This window comes from Chinchilla lanigera, unplaced genomic scaffold (assembly GCF_000276665.1).
Source record: "Chinchilla lanigera isolate Chin_1 unplaced genomic scaffold, ChiLan1.0 scaffold00054, whole genome shotgun sequence".
Lineage (NCBI taxonomy): Eukaryota > Metazoa > Chordata > Mammalia > Rodentia > Chinchillidae > Chinchilla > Chinchilla lanigera.
The window spans coordinates 3399711-3417178 of NW_004955455.1; the positions used below are offsets into that span (position 1 = coordinate 3399711).

The window sequence follows — 17468 nt, forward strand, 5'->3', positions numbered from 1 at the left end:
TTATTTAGCTCACAGTTTGTGGAGGTTTCAGTCCATATTCAGCTGGCTCCAAGGCAGTTCCACATGGCAATAGTTCATGGTGGTGGAAAACAGCAAAAGCAACAAGAGCTGAAAGGGGAGGAGGAGCCCCCAAGCTATTCTTAACCCTGATGTTGCACGTGTAAAGTTTCGATTCTTAGTTAAAGCAAGGGAGGAAGGTACATCTCAAAGATGCAGAATCCCTCCTGTGGTCCTTCCATCTGAGTCTGAGCCTACTAAAGTTTTCCTTCCCTTCTCTAAATCATAGGTTTCAGATATTTTAAAAATGACTCGCCACAGGTTTTTAGACATTTACCATTTTGCTAACATTTAGACAGATTTTACACACTATATCATTTATCCAGAGGTTTACACATTTTGTCCTTTGCTTTGTTGCCTAAGATCTCCCCAAGCAGCAAAAACAACAGTAATTTAGGAACGTCAGATGTTCCGCACTAAGGCGACCACAAAGCCCAGCCTGAGTCAAATAGCCCCATTTTTCCTTAGTACATGCTAATCGAGGCAAAGTCAGGTCATTGAAGAGAAGCAAGAGAAAGGAAAATGAAACACACAACCACTGGCAAACAGAAGTTCTGACAAATATTCTGAAACAAATGAGAGAATATCTAACACAGCCACCAATTCAGAATAAACCAAGGACTGTCAGTCTCTCAGCTTTTTATTTTTGTGCTGGGAATCAAACTCAGGACCTTGTGCTTGCCCAGGAGGCACTTATACCCTTGAGCTATATCCCCAGCCCCCAGACTGTTGGTCAAAATGAAAGGAAATACAAACACGAAGAAAATAACTTCACCCGAGGGGGTTGCACTGTCAATGAGCACAAAAGTGCTGGCCCCTGTTGTTGAGCTGGGTGACTTCTCCAGTGAAGGCGAAGTAACATACAGGATTGCAGCATGCAGAACCAAAATAAAGTGACTTTGTCAGCCGAGTTGAGAAGGTCACCAACATGGAGAGGGGGAATCTGGACACACCTTGGCCATGAGCCAGGTTGCCAGTTTGCTGAGTTCTGTCACAGAGAAACAATTTTTCAAGACATTTTAGAAACAGGGTTAAAGAGGTTTCTTAGGCAGACTTTCAAAAATATACACAAAGAAAATAGAGTGCAGGCTCTTGAGAGAGAGAGAGCAGTGCATTGGGTGTATTTATGTGTTTTGGGGGATGGAAATCTATGGTTCAACTTACAGGTGAAAGTGACAGCCTTCCCTACAGGTGAAGGGTAATGCACAGGTGGAAGTCCCACTTTACAGGAGAAAGGGAGGCAGTGGCACAGGTCCACGCTTGTGTAACTAAGACCTGAGGAATTTCTTGGAAGAGAAATAGGCCTGAGTAACGCTTGCGTCTTGAAGCTGCAGTCAGTTTTTCTTAAAATTACAATTTTCTTTGTCTCCTTTTTGTTCCTCTTTATTTCTTTTCTCCTACCTCATCCCCACCCCTCACACCAGACTTCTGTTTTTTCTTTCTTTCTTTTTTTTGTCTTTTTGAGACAGGGTCTTGCTAAGCAGTTCGGGCTGTCCTTGACCTCACTTTGTAGTCCAGGCTGGTCTCAAACTGACAAAGATCTTTCTGCATCAGCCTCCCTAGTGCTGGGATTACAGGCATGCACCACCACGCTGGGCAGAAAATCTAACTTTTAAAAAAATTTTATTTATTTATTTATTTATTTATTTTTTGGTACCAGGAATTGAACTCAGGATCTCGCCTTGCCAGGCAGGAGCTGTGCCCCTGAGCTATATCCTTAGCCCCAGAAAATCTAATTTTTAAAACCGTAGTTATGAGCAGCAGCAGTAGCAGTGGGAGGAAGAGCAGGGAGGCGGCCGTGGCCTGGGGGCCAATGGCAGAGGGTTGAGGTGGCAGCAGGAAAAAATCTCAGCTACTGATATACGTGAGGCAGCATGCACATGTTTTCCAGTAAACGCTGTTTTGTCTTCTCCTTAGATTCTGGCATGTTCTGGTTTGTCATGTTTGAAGGACTAATACTGCATTGGAAAGGTGACATTGGAAGTTACTATTGTGGGCAAGGTCATCCCATCAATCCTCATAGAACCCATATGACCCATAATTTGCTGTCAAATTATGATTTACACAGATAAATGGAAATATACATACACACACACACACACACACACACACAGAGAGAGAGTGAGAGACAGATTTAGAAAAGAGGGGGTTTGGAAAAGTGTCTTCAATCTGCAAGTCTCATTTAAGAAGTGTGTCATAAATGAAATTGTGCTCTTCAGAAGAAGAAAATCAGGCTATACAGGGAAAAGAAGGCCTATAAGGCCACTGCCAAAGAAATGACAAAATATCATAGTGACGACTATATCAAATTTCTACAGGCTATTTGACCAGATAGTATATCCAAGTATAATAAGCAGATGCAGATTTAACGTAGGGGGGATTGCCCAGTGTTTGATGGACTCTGTGAATTTGGCCAGTTCTCCACTGATTGCTCACTCACTGGGACTGTGAAGTTAAACCCGCAATGAACTGATCTGGGGTCCACTGGGCTGGGGGATTACAACATGCAAAAATACCAGAAGCATCAGGATTCTGTTATGTTAATGGTATTGTGCTTGCCGCCCTTGAGTCATAAAGTATCATCGGAGTCTTGTGTATCAATACAGATATCCATCATGGAGATGATGTTGAAGAAACTTTTTTTTTTCTTTGTCTTTTTGAGAAAGGGTCTCGCTATGCAGTTCAGGCTGGACTCGAGCTCACTTTGTAGCCCAGGCTGGCCTCGAACTAGCAACAATCCTCCTGCCTCAGCCTCCCGAGTGCTGGGATTACAGGCGTGTGCCACCACGCCCACCAGGAGAAACTTTTTATACAACAGATTGTGTAAATACCATTTCGGTCCATAAATATGGGGAGTACTTTCCACGCACAAGAGACCTGAGGGACATTGGTGCTGGAAAAGGCAAATATTCTGTCGTCAACTTTCCAGTGAGAGATGGCATAGATGCTGGGCCTTATGGGCGGATATTTACACCTACTGTCTCAAAAGTGATGGAACTGTATCACTCAGCTTAGTGCTGCAGCTTGGCAGCGTGGTGCAGACTCTATCTGGGGAGAGGTTTGGTTGCTGCAGTCTCGCAGCCAAAGGTCACGCTAAATGTGCACAAGTTCAAAACTTTTAACTTTCCATTACCCATGCTTGGGGGAGGTGGACGTACAGTCCACAGTGTTGCTCGATGTTGGACGTATGAGGCTGCAATTGCCCTTGATTGAGATCCTTAATGAGTTGCCACATAATGATTATTTTGAGTGTTCTGGACTGGACTTGAAACTACATACTAGTCCTTCAAACATGACAAACCAGAACACTCCAGAATCTATGGAAAAGATAAAACAGCATTTATTTGGAAGTGTGTGCATGTTACCTTGTGCACCTGGTGTCCAAATGCAAGCTATACCAGAAGATACTCAGGAGGACAGTGGAGAGGACGATGGAGCCAATCCAGACAGGAGAACTCCACTGCAGCACCAACAATCAGCTTGTGATGAAGAACTCTCAGATTCTGAGGACGATGGGGAGTTTTTGCTGATCATGAAAAAGCAAAGAAAGTTAGAATTGAGTAAGACAAGAAGAAAACAGAAGACAAAAAAGTAGAAGTAAAAGAAGAAGATAAATCAAAAGATAATAGTGGTAGCCAGGTGTGTTGGTGCTCACCTGTAATCCCAGCACACAGGAGGCTGAGGCAGGAGGATCGTTGCAAGTTCAAGACCAGCCTGGGCTACAAAGTGAGCTCAAGATCAGTTTGAACTGCATAGTGAGTCCCTGTCTCAAAAAATAAAAAAAATTTTAAAAAGATAATAGTGGTAAAAAAACAAAAACAATAACAGATGCCCAAGGAGCCAAATAAAACAACTTGGCTGCCAGGCATGGTGGCACACACCTATAATCCCAGCATTCAGGAGGCTGAGGGAAGAGGATTGCCATGAGTTCAAGACCAGCCTGGGCTACATAGTGAGTTCAGGGCCAGCCTGAACTACACAGCAAGACCCGTCTCAAAACAAAACAGAACACACACACACACACACACACACACACACACACAAACACACGCACACACACAAACACACACACAAACCCCAGCAACCCTTGAATTTGAAAATCTTCACAATTTGAGAAAACCACTGAAAAGTGACAAAATATTGGAACAAAAACTGCTCCCTCTTTGAAGTCTTCTAGCATCACTGTATACTACTTTGTCATGGACTATATTTATTTTCAAAATGGCTATTTAGTTTTTATTCTTCTTGGCAAGTTTTATGTGAATTTTTCTAATTATGAAGCAAAATTTCTTTTCTTCATCAGGCATTATGTGATAGGAATAATGCTTTTTTGTCTCAATTTCCTTTAAAATTGATGTGAGTTATTATGTTAAAAACTGATCTATTAAGGTAATTGGCCTTTCTGAACTTATTTTTCCATATTTTGTAATTACATTATTAAAAATTGTGCTCAAAAAATAAATTTTAATTATAACAGTGGCCATGGAATAAACTAAATAAAAATTTCTATGTTTTGTGTGAACATTGGTTCATTAAAACTCTTATTACAGGGCTCAGTCTCTCAGATCTGACCTCTGTTTTGTAGACTGGAAGATCTTTAGTGACTGACTCCAGACAGCAAACACACAAAGCTACAAAAGTAACAATGTTTAGTAGCTGGAATATTTATATTGGCATTTTTATCCTAGAGACAGATGTATATAAGAAGCCAGATGTTTACCTGAGGGGCACTTGAAAGTACATTAAAATAACATGATATCCATACTCTAAGACAAGATGGAGGCCACATTTTTGGAAGAGCTCATGAGCTCTCCTGGCTATAGACTGAGATGCTGTAGGTGCAATTGAGTGCTACCAGTAACAGCTGTGCAGTTTGGAGCTCCTTTTTATAGCCTATCCCTCTCTGTTTTTGTATTATTAGCAACTGTTTTATTTTATTGTTTGGTTTTATATATATTTGGGAGGGTACTGGGAATCAAACTTAGGACCTTGTGCTTGCCAGGCAGTCACTGTGCTGCTGAGCTATATCCCCAGCCTGGTTATATATTTTTTTGATGTCTATTCTTTTTTGTATTTTAAATATGAAAAAACTAACAAAACAACAATGAAGACAAAATAAAAATAACACAAAAACAACAAAAACGATACATGATCACAAAACAAAACTATAGGGATTAACAATGGTTGCCGCATTACATACTGTTATCTTCAGCAAAGTTGCTCAGTCCACCAGGCATAAGAATATAAGATTGATCAAACAATCAAAGACAGTAACAAGTAATTAAAAAAAAATGGAAATGATGCAGAGCTTCACCATACAAGATGGTAGGAGTTCAACAATGGTTCTTATACTGCACATTGTTGTTTTCAGATCAGTTGTTCTGATTACCAGATACAAGCATGCAAAATTGGTCAAGAAAAAAGAAAATTTTAAGCATTGACTATTCCTTTCAATAAACCACAGACATCAGCAATACACCTGGTTATATTTTTTGAAGGGTGTTTAAGACAAAGTCAAAATAATATCTGCATCAAAAAAGATTTTGGTCAAGGCTCCTCAAGGTGGTTAGTTTTAGGGCCAGGTGAAAAGCATTTTGGATTCCCCAGTTCTTCCTCCACTAGCTGCATTATCTGCAGGATGGATCAGTCTTGTTAGACCATGTGGCTATTCTTGAAAGCATGGGGACATACCTCTCTTTAGTGACCTTCCTTTTTTGAACGGGAGGTACTGGGGATTGAACCCAGAGCCTTCACACCACAACACCCAGGTGGTCACCTTCCTCTTTGCAGAACACACATTAGCATGTTCTGCACACTTTGAGTCCTGTCCTCCAGGGTCGAACAATCTGCCTGTTCAGGAGGTTGAATGACTCACCAGAGTTGCAGGGCCTTTTCAGAGGGGTCTGGGCTGAACAGAGTGAAGGGCCAAAACATTAGCTATCATTTTAGCCCTTTCACCTTTCTTAATTTTGCTTTCTAAACCTTGGTTTTGAATACTCAGAATGTCAATTACAGCATTCTTGAAATGATAGCTATAGGTACTGGGTTTCCGCCCATATAGAACTCTGCCAGGGCAGAGCAGCATGGCAGTTATCCAACATGGCATTTGATCCCAAAAAACAACAGCATGTCCCTGCAAGCCTAACTTCAGTGTTCTTCCTCTAGTCCCAAAATAAACTCTCTTCAATACTTTCCTGACACAACACAGCGCCTGCCCATACTAACTCCACCCCTAGTCTAGCTTAATAAGAACCTGCCCCCAGCTCCCTCCTCCAAGGGTCCTTACAGTCTTCTGCAACCCTCCTGCTCCAGCAACAAAGGCTTGTTTTTATCTACCTCTGTCTCGTGCTCTACCTGGTGCCAAACCTAACAATAGGTCATAATCCTAATTATTATAATCTTTTTTAGATATCCAGCACTTTGAAATAGAAAACGGGCAGTGAAGGGGAGGATTCACAAACTTGAATTATTTGAAATGATATCAGGGAAGATAGCAAAACAGATCAACAGTACATTTGGCAAACTCACAGAAAGAATAAATAACCAGATATTGGGTCAAATAAACAAAATGATCACCACATCTACAGAAAACACTAATAAAAAGCTAGCAGAGCTAAACAAAATGGTGTAAACCATAAACGACAAGCATAGAAAAGAACTAGAATATATAAAAAGGTACCAAATGGAATTTCAGGAGATTAAAAATTCTATTGAAAATATGGGTAACAGAGTGACCAATATGTAGACAGAGTGTCATAGCTACAAGACAGAAAACTTTCCAAATAAAAGGAAAATAACACAGAGACAGATGAGACCCATAAAACCCTGATTAGCCATGATCAGAAAAGAACCTTTCCAGGATACATCATATTCAAAATCCCAGAAGTCCAGTGCAAGGACACAATTTTTTTTTTTGATATAGGATCTCACTGTGTAGTTTAGACTGACCTTGAAATCACTACATAGCCCAAGCTTACCTTGAACTCACAGTGATCCCCTGTCTCACCCTCCATAATGCTAAGATTACAGGAATGCACCACATGCCCAGCCTAGGAGCAGAGTTTAAAATGCTGTTAGAGAAAAAGCAATGAATCACTTATAAAGATAAAAATATTAGAATTATATCAGACTTCTCAACACAAAACTTAAAGGGCAAGAGAGTTTGGAGTGAAGTGTTTCAAGCCCTGAAACAATTTCCAACCCAGGCTGATATAGCCTGCAAAACTGTCTTTCCAAGTTGATGGAGAAATAAGATATTTTCATGATAAATAGCACATAAAGAAATTTGTGACCACCAAACCAGCACTCTGAAAAATCCTCAACTTCTCCATTGTTTCTACTAGAAAGAGACAGTGGAGCTAGGCATGACAAAAGGTCTAACACTAGGTAGGGCAAGCAGTTACATAGAAGGGAAAGATAGGGAATCAACACAAAAATAAGGGAATGACAAGAATAAATCAATACCTATAAGCAATAACTCTCAATGTGAATGGTCTCAATTCCCCAAGCAACAGACACAACTGGTAGAATGGATCAAGAAACAAAATCCAGTGGTATGCTGTACACAACAAACACATTTAACCACCCCCCCATAGACTAAAAGTCAAAGGATGGAAAACAATATCCATACAATGTAAACCCAATTTAAAAAAAGCAGGTATAGTTATGCTATTTTGACACAAGTGGGCTTGCAGACAAAACTGATCAAAAGAAATAATCAAGGTCACTACCTATAGGTTAAGGGAATAACCCAATATGAAGAGATGACAGTTATTAACATATATGCACTGAATAATGGCACAGCCAACTTCATAAAACAAGTACTACAAAACAAAAGATTAGAGAAACATAAACAGAATTATGGAAAAATATCATTCACAATAGCAAAAAGAGAAATTTAATGCTTTGGAATTAACCTAGCTATAGAAGTGAAAAACCTCTGCAGTGAAAATTACAGTACTTCAGAAACAGAGATAAAAAGACATCAGAAAATAGAAATATATCTCCTATTCCAGGATAGGAGAACCAATACAGTCAAAATAACCATACTTCCAAAACTGACATGCAGATTTACTGCAATCCCAATCAAAGCACCAACAGCGTTCTTCACAGAACTGGAGAAAACAATCCTAAAATTTAATGGCACCAGAAGAGACCCAGAATAGCAAAAGAAATCCTGGGCCCAAGAGCAAAGTGGGAGGCATCATAATCCCAGATCTGAAGTTATATTACAAAGCTACAGTGACAAAAACAGCATGGTACTGGCACAACAATATACATGTGGATCAGTGAAACAGTATAGAAGAAGCAGAAGCAACTGCAAGTGTATCATCTTTTACAAAGGAGCTAAAAACATATACTGGGGGAAAATAGTGTCTTTAATAAATGGTATTGGGGAAACTAGCTATGCACATGCAGAAAACTGAATCTAGACCCATATCTTTTACCATGTACTAAACTGAAATCAAAATGAATCAAAGAACTACTATACATGTTATAACAGAAATACAACCTGCTAGAAGATAAGGTAAAAGTCTTGAAGTCATAGGAACAGGCAAGAACTTTCTAAACAGAATCCTGGCTGTTCAGGACATAGTACTGTTATGGTTTGTGTCTAGATGTCCTCTCAAAGCCTCATGCAGTTGTGGGGTGGGCTTCTTGAGTTTTTGAGTGATTAATGGTCCAATGCTGGGATTATGGGTGTGAGTGCTACACCTGCCCTGGGGCAGGTAGCTAGCATACAATATAAGGGAAGGAAAGAGCCTTGCTCTCTGCACTCCTCCCTTTTTGCTCTTGCTGCTTTTGCTGTTTTCTTTTGCCATGAACTATTGCCTTCTGCCGTGTACCACTCTGCCTTGGAGCCAGCTGAGTAGGGACTGAAACCTCCACAAACTGTGAGCTAAATAAATCTTTCCTTCCTTAATTGTGGGGGTCAGGTATTTTGTCTCAGTAATGAAAAAAAAGTAATCAAGACAAGTACCAAGAATCAACAAGTGAAACTATATCAAATGAAAAACTTCTGCACATCAAAAGAAACAAGCAATAGAGTAAAAAGACAACATAAAGAATAGAAAAAATTTTTGCAGCTATTCCTCAGAGGACTAATATCTAGAATAGATAAAGAACTAAAAAAATTAGACTCCCCCAAAATAAAAGACCCAATTAAAAAATGGGCAAGTCACTGTATGTGGTGGCACATGCCTGTAATCTCAGCACTGAGAGGCTCAGGGAAGAGGATCTCTGCTAGTTTGATCCCAACATGGGCTAAAAATTGAGCTCAAGACCAGTTGCAACTACATAGTGAGACCCTCTTTCAAAAAACCAAAACAAGCTCCAGGCATAATGGTGCATGCCTATAATCCCAGCACTTGCAGGGCTAAGGCACAAGGATCACCACGAGTTGGAGGCTAGTCTGGGCTACATAACAATACTCTGTCTCAAAAATTTAAAAAACAAAAAAAAATGGGCAAGTGAAGTGAATAGACACTTCATGGAAGAAGTACATATGACCAATAAATACATGAAGAAATGCCCAACATCATTGGCCACTAGAGAAAGGCAAATTAAAACAACACTGAGATTCCATCTTTACTGGTGGGAATGTAAAGTAGTAGAACTACTATGGAAGGAAGTATGGAGACTCCCAAAAAACTAGAACTAGAAATTCCAGTTGACCCAGCTATTTCTTTTCTGGCTATCTTCCTGAAAGTGTTAAAGATATATTACAGTGATGCATGCATACCCTTGCTTAGAGCAGCATGATTCATAATAGCTAAATCTTAGAAGCAACCTCTATGTCCATCAACAGAAAATGTAGTATTTATACACAACAGAGTATTCTACCATAAAGAAAGGTAAAATTGAGTCATTTGGAGGAAAATGGATGCATCTTGAGACTACAACACTAAGTGAAATAAATCAGGCACACAAGTTTAAATGTTACATGGTTTCTCCTATATGAGAAATTCAAATTATATATAAAGAGCAAAATAAAAGGTAATAGAAAGTAGACAGATCTTTCTCAAATGAGAAGAGGATCAAGAGATGGAGGGAGAAGGAAGGAGGGAAGAAAGTGCATGAGGAAAGGCATGAAGATATATTATGTACATATACCATATACCAACTCCACATCACAAAGAATATAAACATTATGTACTGTAAATGTGCACTAAAAATGCAGGTGCAAAAAGCATAGACTGAAAAACAAAGTATCAAAAAAAGTGACAAGAATGATGGATAAGTGTGTTTGAAGTGAGAGGAACTCTTTTGAGGTGACAATGTTGTTTACTGTTATAAATTTTACAAATTTAGTCATTACCTATATATTTTCATCACACTCCATATATTTATATATATATACACGTGTATATGTATATATACATATATGTACGTGCACACATATATGTACATACATGTATGTATGTACATATATGTATGTGTAATGCATACACGTATATATGTATACACATACATATATGTATATGTGTATATATGCATGTATATGTACATATGTATGTGTGTATATATGCATGTATATATGTATATATCTATATATGTATATATAAATATATGTAGATGTGTATATATATCTATATCTATATATATTTTTTTGGTCTTTTTAAGACAAGGTTTCATTATGCAGGTCAGACTAGCCTTGAACTCACTATGTAGCCCAGGCTGGCCTCAGACTCACAGCGATCCTCCTGCCTCAGCCTCCTGAGTACTGGGATCACAGGCATGTGCCACCATGCCTGGCTTCATATATTTTAATATAGAAACATATAATGACATTTTGGTAAACTTAAGAAAGCAGTTTTAGCTGGGTGTGATAGTGTACACCTGTAATCCCAGCAATAAGGAGGTTGGGGCAGAAGGATTGCCACAAGTTCAGTGGCAGCCTGGGCTACATAATGAGTTCAAGGTCAGCCTGAACCACAAAGTAAGACCCTGTCTCCAAAAAAAAAAAAGCAATTTTAAACATGTATATATATTAGTAATTTAGGAAAGCACATTTAATAGACCCAAATGTCTATTTTTAACTTTGAGAAGTCAAGAATACTTGAATTTAGAAACTAATGACTCAGATATAAATATTTATAAGCATATTAATCCAATTTTATTTACTTAATTATTTTAGATTATTCACAAGAATCAAGATATTAGTCTATATATAGGTATATAGATATATTCCAAGACCCTACAAGTTTATGTACTTAATATATAGAAAGCAATCCACAGTGCATCTTAAAATTTTTATGTAATTTTTTTTTTTTTTTTTTTTTGTTTTTGGTTTTTCTCCGGTACGGGGAACCGAACTCACGACCTTGCACTTGCCAGGCAGGCGCTTTGCCGCTGAGCTAAATCCCCAGCCCCCTGTAATTTTTACATATTATCCTGATTGGCAAATAAAATCATACCAAAGCAAGACCAAAACCCAGCAGGGTAAACATTAAATTTTGTAACTCTGTGTCCAGCACACAGGGCAAGTTGAGGTGATCTGTGCGCTCCAAACATCCGGGCAACCCCACCTCTAAAGCAGTAACAGTTCCAGCTCTCGTGGCCTCTCCACCACGGTCCCTTTTCTCACTGCCTGCAGCTTTCTTCAGCAGATGTTCCTTATTCTTGGTTTCTCTAACTTCTCAGGGTCTCTACTGCAATTGCATCTTCAGTATCACAGCTTTGCACACTACCCTCTCAGGGCCAAACTTCTTGGCCTCCCAAACCTTCCTTTGAAATCTGTGTGGCAGCCTCCCTGACCCCACAACTCTTGCATTCTCCATGCCTGTAAAACCAGCCCCACATGGTGCCAGGTTCTGTTGCCAGACAGAGTTGTAACCAGGGCCCACTGGATAATAACTCTAGAGGCCTTCCGTTGCCTGGAGGCTGAACTCAGGAAAACTTTCCTATTTGGCCTTGACTGAGCTGGGCTCCCTGGGACTCTCTTCTCAAAGTAAAGGGCTTTTTCCTTTTTTACCTTTAAACCAGGGAAAGGTGGTGCCTTGCTAATTTCTGAGATGGCCTCAAGGAGCCTTTCCTATTGTCCTGATGCAAAGTAGTTGTCTTCTTTTTAAGGCTAATCTTTCCAACAACCAAGCTCTTCTGTGCCCCAACTCTGCAGGTACAGTGATCCCTCACCTATCGCGGGAGTTACATTCCAGAGAACCCCCGCGATAGGTGAAAATCTGCAAAGTAGCAGCATTATACTTATTTTATTATTCACATATGCTTTAAGGCTTTATAAGCCCTTCCCACACTAGTATAAACTTTCCCACTCTCTTATTAACCTTTCCCACACTCTTATAAACACTTCATATGCTCTTGAGCACTTTCTACACTCTTAAACCTACATAATTTTAACAGGTAAAATTCTATATGGGTACTCACCAGTGCAGTACAGTACTGTATTTTATTTTGACTTAATATTCTTTTAATATGTGTAACATTTTTATATTTTTTATATTGTTTTAAATTTTTAGTCAAAAAGAATTAAAATCATAAATATTATATAAATACCTACATACCACAAAATACTGCAATACAGCAAAAGCTCCGCGATACAGAATTAGATATATGTTTTTTAAAAGCCCACCATACAGTGAAGCCACAATAAGTGAACCATGATATGGTGAGGGATGATTGTACCTCATTTCTGGTGAAATTGAAAGTTTATCCAATAAGCTTTTTGCTCCTTGGCTGAAAGCCACCAGTGGTACCCATTCCACTGGAAACTGGGTTGTCTTGAAACTTCTTTTGCCAGGTTAATTAGTCTACTGCCTTTAAATTCACTCTCAGCAAAGTCTCGGGACATGAGCAGGTACATAATGTACACACCTCTCCTGTCAGAGCATAGCACACATGGTCTCAAGCCCAACTTCCAACAACAGAATCTTTGTTCCTAACTGAAACTTTGTGAACCTGGCCTTTACTGTGCATATTTCTATCAGCATTCTGGTCTTCTCAGCTCCAACTAGAATCTCCCACCAAGCTCAGTTTACAGCATTCTGGGGCTTCTCCGGCTGGCAGCTCCAAAATTTTCCAAACTCCTCCTGCAAGCCAGCTTCAAAAGCTTCTAAACCATATGGTCAGATAATCATAGCAGTGACTCCATTCTGTTACCAAAATTGGTCTTAGTCACTTTCTTGTTACTGGGATGCAATACCCAACATCCACAAATTAAGAGTTTATTTTGCTTCAGAATTTCAGTCCACGGTTGGCAGAGGCTCAAATGCAGAAACAGCACATGGAAGGGTCTGCTGTAGAGGGAAGCTGCTCGTATGGTGATGGCCAGGAAGCAGAGTGAAGGGAGGAGCCAGAGAGGGAGATTCACCCTTGTAGGTCACACCCCCAGTTACCACCTCCTGCTAAGACCCACTTCCTACCAGCAAGTTAGCTACGGCATCCCCATGACCCAATCACCTTCAAAACACATGAGACTTTTCAGGGACATTTTTTAAAAGAGAGAATTAAAAAAAAAAAAAGAATAGCAAAATACCAACAGCATAGACAAAAACAAAAACAATAAGAATGATACAGGGTTTCAGAACAAAAGGGTAGGGCTGGGGATATAGCTCAGTGGCATAAGTGCTTGCCTGGCAAACACAAGGTCCTGAGTTCAATTCCCAGTACAAAAAAAAAAAAAAAAAAAAGGATAGGGATTAACAGTGGTTGTTATATTACATATTTTTATCTTCATCGAAGTTGGTCAGATTACCAGGTGTAAGAATGCAAGAGTAATCAAACCGTTAAAAAGAATAAAAAGTAAAAACAAAAAAATTATAAACGATACAGAGTTTCACCAAACAAGATGATAGGAATTCAACAATGGTTGCTATGTTGCATATTGTTGTCTTCAAATTAGTTGTTCAGGTTACCAGATGTAAGCATGCACAATTGGTCAAAAAATAAATAAATAATCAGATCCAACCATGACATTATTCATCAGCCCCAATTTTTTCCAGGATAGGCAGCCGCTCTGCCCCAATTTTCCCAGGCTCTGAGACTCCCATTGCTCTTCTAACCAGAGCAAAGCAAGCCTCCTTGTCCTAGCGTACAGCTATTATCAGGCATTGAGCCCACTGCAAAACTATGTTTATATGTTTCACAGAGAATCAGAAAGTCATACACAAGGGCTGGGTTTTTTACTCAAAGAGTCATCCCCAAGAAGTTGGTGGCTGAGGAGTTGCAATATGTGTAATGAATTCATGAAGGAATTTTTTTTTTAAAGTCTGGAGATCCCCCTGTCTACAGCAACTGAAAAGCACACAGGCTGAAGCAAATGGAAGCGCCAAAAATAAACAAGGCTGGGGGAGAGAGGAAGCTGGCATCACAGACACAACCTCAGTGAGGCCTCAGCAGTAATGGCTCTAGGACCAAGGAAATTGCAGTGGGTGCACCACAGGGAGCCACAGGTGATTGAAACAGAGCCCTTCTTGCAGGAGCAGGTTGAAAAGCCAAGGTGATGCTCATCTCAGGTGCACGGCCTGGCGGTGGGGGGAATGTTTACCCCATCTTCCCCTGCGTGGCATGGAGCTCTGGGCTAGGGAGGAGGAAAAGGGAGCTGATTGGACTTGGGCTACTGCTGTGGATGGCAACTCAGTGCTCAGAGCGTGACCCATTTTTCTCTCCTGGCAGCATCTATACGCTGGTGGACCACACGGGAAGCATACCTTCCCTCTATGTGGGGCAGAACCCCTGTGACTATTGAGACTTCTGAGCAGCACCCTTCTGTGGCTGAACAGGAGCTGCACCATAGCTGGGACCACTGGAGGGAGGTCCCCTCCTACAGGTGGGACAGAGGAAAAGTCAGAGTGTCCGGAGGTGGCACTATAGGCAGGGAAAAGATAAGATAAAGGCCTCGTTTGAGCTTTATTAAGATCAATGGGAAACTTACAAAAAGCAGTTTCTGCCCTCATGGGTAGAATCTGCAACTAGGGTAATTAAAAAGACAAAAGAAACAAAAACTAGCTAGACTTGAGAGAGGCGCCAGGCAACACAATGACCAGGAAAGCCAGCTCTCCCACTCACCTGAAAATGCCAGAGTGATAAGAGACATCCACCTAAAGACTCCTATTTAATGTCACACACACCCTACACATATACACATGTATGCACGTTCTCGCTTTAATATCAGGGTAATATTATAGCAGATACGCAATGTATCCATGTCCCCTTTACTCAGTCATCAAGTAAGCTGCCTTCTGAATAGACCCTCCCCTTCACGTATTCATTACAAATGCCCAGAAGGCCTAGGTTAAGCTCAAAGCCAGTCAAGGCAACATATGAGACAAGTGCCCACCAGGAGGGATGGGAAAGACACCAGGCCCCAGTAAAAGGAAGCAGAGATAAAAGCTCATGGGTTTTCAGCTCTGAAGCCCCTACCACCTCACGGTAGCTGTCTATCTTCTTTCTTTTCCAGCTTTCCCCCAGAATAAACCATCTTTCATTATACTAAACTCTGTCGTCCTTTAGTTCTTTACTGGCACTGGATTTAGGATCACCGGGGTGGATCTGCGTCTTCAGCAGAGCAGTGGCATGGTGCTGCGTGATGTGGCGTGGTGACCTGTCCACCCCTAGACCTAACAATGGTTCTGCGGATCAGAGCCATAAGCCTAGGGTGTGGTTCTATGCCTGCCTTGGGCCTTGAGACAGGTCTGTCCTTTTAGAATGTGGCAGGAGAAAGTTTGTACCCTTCCCTCTCTGTGGCATGGTGTTGCTGGCTGGATAAGAGAAGAGACCGGCTGGACCTGAACCTTCATCACTTCCAGCACAACCCACTTCCTTCTCCATCCGCATCAACAGGCCCATGGGACTCATGAAGAGCACACCTGCCTCCGCTCCTCCCGCAGAGGAATAACAACTGTCCCCTGGAGCTGTGAGAAAACTCCCACTGATTCCCTTCTGGTCTAGCATCCCAGGTCTCCCTGCTAAGTAACATCACAAAAAGTTAAAGGATTTCAGTTTTCCCATCAGGTTGCTTGTATCACCATTGTTAGAGGTGGTACAGTCATGCATGTACCACCTATGGTTCAAGCTGCCCAGCAGCAAGAGATATAAATTACAACGCTGTTCTGAAGGTGTTAATAGGTGGGCTATTTTACAGGAGAAAGCAAAGGTAATGACCCATTCTACAGGTGAAAATCATGATTTATAGGTGCAAAGCATAGACCAGGCTTAATTGTGTGGTTTTGTTTTTTGGGTTTTGTTTTTGCTTTTGTTTTTGAGACACCATCTTGTTATATAGTTCAGGCTGGCCTCAAACTCACTGTGAAGCCCAGCCTGGCCTTGAACTCGAAGTGATCCTCCTGCCTCAGCTCCCCAAGTGCTGGGATTACGGGCATGCACCACAGTGCCCGGCTAATTGTGTCTTTAAAACCTTGGGGAATTTTTTTCAGTGAGTTTCCTTAATGGGAAAAGGACCTGAGTAATTTTGTGTCCTGAAGCTGTAGTTTTTCTAAAAAGTACAATCTTAAAATTACATTTTTCCTTGTCTCCTTTTTTCCCTATCTTTATTTCTTCTATCCTACCTCAAATTCAGCAGTTTAAAAAAACTATGAGCTCAAAAGGGCAAAATGAAGCAGCCACAAATATAATTCTAGCCAAAATCACTCCAAAGGACCTTTGACAATATCCTCATTAGGTCACGGTGCACTTTTGTTACTGGTCATTCAGGTCTGTATGCTCAGATCTGTTTACCTACTGCTCCCAAACAAACCATGGGAAGCCATTCTTGATGAAAGAAAGAAAAGAAAAAGGCTTTATTCAAAGCCAGCTCTGAGGAGATGGAGGGGCCTCATATTACCACGAATCAACATCTCCCTGTGTCCAGGTAAGCAAGGGCCTTTTATATGAAGGAAGAAAGGAGGGAGCGGATACAATGAGACAATGGGTAATTGCAGGTTTGCTTTATCCCTCCCGCCATCTTTTACTTCCTCCCTTCCCTTAGAAAGGAAGCTAGACTTTGACCTCCGCGGGCCAGGGCTGGACCCGGATGTTCTGTCTATTCCGCTGAGCTGAGATGAAAGGGTGGTGGTTTCCACTCTAGTTCTGAGGATGTTTGGAGAAGCCACTTGTCTCTAAAGAAACAAAAATCTAACCTTTGTTTTTTTTATTTTTTTGGTTTTTCTCCAGTACCAGGAACCGAACTCACGACCTTGCGCTTGCCAGGCAGGCGCTTTGCCGCTGAGCTAAATCCCCAGGCCCTAACCTTTAAAAGTTTTATTTTGCCTTCAAAATACACTCATACAGTGTAAAAATTAAACAAATTACAGTTACACAGACTATGTTATATCACAACAAACATTTTTCTAAGTCACAGATAACCAAAATTTCTCTAGGAAACTCCAAGATAGCACAAGCATTTTCCATTCTGAAGCAGATCATATCAGAGAGCTCTAAACACAGACAAGTGTCTC

At 40.7% G+C, this 17468-nt stretch overlaps 1 pseudogene; it reads left to right on the forward strand.

Annotated features, from left to right (window-relative positions):
• The window catches only part of LOC102003945, a 20556-nt pseudogene extending 4941 nt beyond the window's left edge, over nt 1–15615 (forward strand).
• The last annotated feature ends 1853 nt before the right edge of the window (nt 15616–17468 follow it).